This window comes from Bison bison, unplaced genomic scaffold (assembly GCF_000754665.1).
Source record: "Bison bison bison isolate TAMUID 2011002044 unplaced genomic scaffold, Bison_UMD1.0 scf7180017864356, whole genome shotgun sequence".
NCBI classification, from domain to species: Eukaryota; Metazoa; Chordata; class Mammalia; order Artiodactyla; family Bovidae; genus Bison; species Bison bison.
Window position 1 is genome coordinate 3,980,779 of NW_011494928.1, and position 410 is coordinate 3,981,188.

The following is a 410-nucleotide window of genomic DNA, read 5'->3' on the forward strand; positions in this document are numbered from 1 at the left end:
ATTGATCACTGAGGAAGGCTTTCTTATCTCTTCTTGCTATTCTTTGGAACTGTGCATTCAGATGTTTATATCTTTCCTTTTCTCCTTTGCTTTTCACTTCTCTTCTTTTCACAGCTATTTGTAAGGCCTCCTCAGACAGCCATTTTGCTTTTTTGCATTTCTTTTCCATGGGGATGGTCTTGATCCCTGTCTCCTGTACAATGTCATGAACCTCATTCCATAGCTCATCAGGCACTCTATCTATCAGATCTAGGCCCTTAAATCTATTTCTCACTTCCCCTGTATCATCATAAGCGATTTGATTTAGGTCATACCTGAATGGTCTAGTGGTTTTCCCTACTTTCTTCAATTTCAGTCTGAATTTGGCAATAAGGAGCTCATGGTCTGAGCCACAGTCAGCTCCTGGTCTT